Source organism: Centruroides sculpturatus, unplaced genomic scaffold, assembly GCF_000671375.1.
Source record: "Centruroides sculpturatus isolate CEXI.00-Female unplaced genomic scaffold, Cexi_2.0 scaffold1933, whole genome shotgun sequence".
NCBI lineage: Eukaryota > Metazoa > Arthropoda > Arachnida > Scorpiones > Buthidae > Centruroides > Centruroides sculpturatus.
This window is the reverse complement of record NW_019386628.1, coordinates 49581-50585: the sequence shown is the minus strand read 5'-3', so window position 1 is coordinate 50585 and position 1005 is coordinate 49581.

Below are 1005 nucleotides of genomic sequence, written 5' to 3'. Positions count from 1 at the left end.
GGGTTTTTTTTTTTTTTTTTTTTTATATATAACATTTCGAAAAGTAAAAATTACAAAATTCGCTTCATCGAATCTAAAGTTATATATCAATTCTAAGTTTACACTAGATTACATTTATACTCAAAATAGTAAAATAGAAACAACCTTAATTTTCTTCTAATTTTAATTAATATTTCTACTTACTTATAACCTTGAATACTTGAAGTGCTTTATCATCCCAAGGAAATTCTTCTTCTTTTTCTTCCGGAAATATTGAATCTTTAATCCTCATTACGCTTATAAAACTCTGTAAAAATTATATAATTTCAATTGAAAATGTTCGAACGTTTATGATTAATTTTTAAAATGTTTTACGAGAACAAAAATATACTCTATTTTCATTCTTAAAAGTTTACTCAGATTAGAAAAGAACTGGCATTTTTATTGCAAGTATCAAACTGGTTTTCTTATTATAAACGCATTTTCTAAATTAAATGAACTTAATATTATAATTTTCTTATTAATTATGTACGGAAATTTAATCTCTTCAATGTCACAATTACTTGATTGCCAAAATTCTAATCATTAGCTTTGCATAAATAATTATAATCGGCTTTATTAAGGACTTAATAAGGTTTAATTGAATAATCTATCGTTTTTAGCCTTAAGAGTCTAACTGCCACTACTAGCGTATGCGGATGAGTTTTTCATAATTGGAGAATCTCAAGGACAGGTGACGAGATTAACTTTAAAATTAACAACTGCTGGCAAAATCTTGGGTCTGTTCATCAATGAGGAGAAGACTGAATGTATGGTTATTTCTAAAGAAGAAGAATCCCACAAAGAACATCTAACCGTACACAATATGACATTTAGCATTACGGAATTCTTCGATTAGGGGAACTCGGGGCTTTCGGAATGGGAAAGACGATTTTCATACAGGGAGCAAACCAATTCCCTCGCAAGAAGTGAGGGAATTGATTTGCTTCCTGTCCTACACTCAGACTGTGACAACACGTCAGAGTT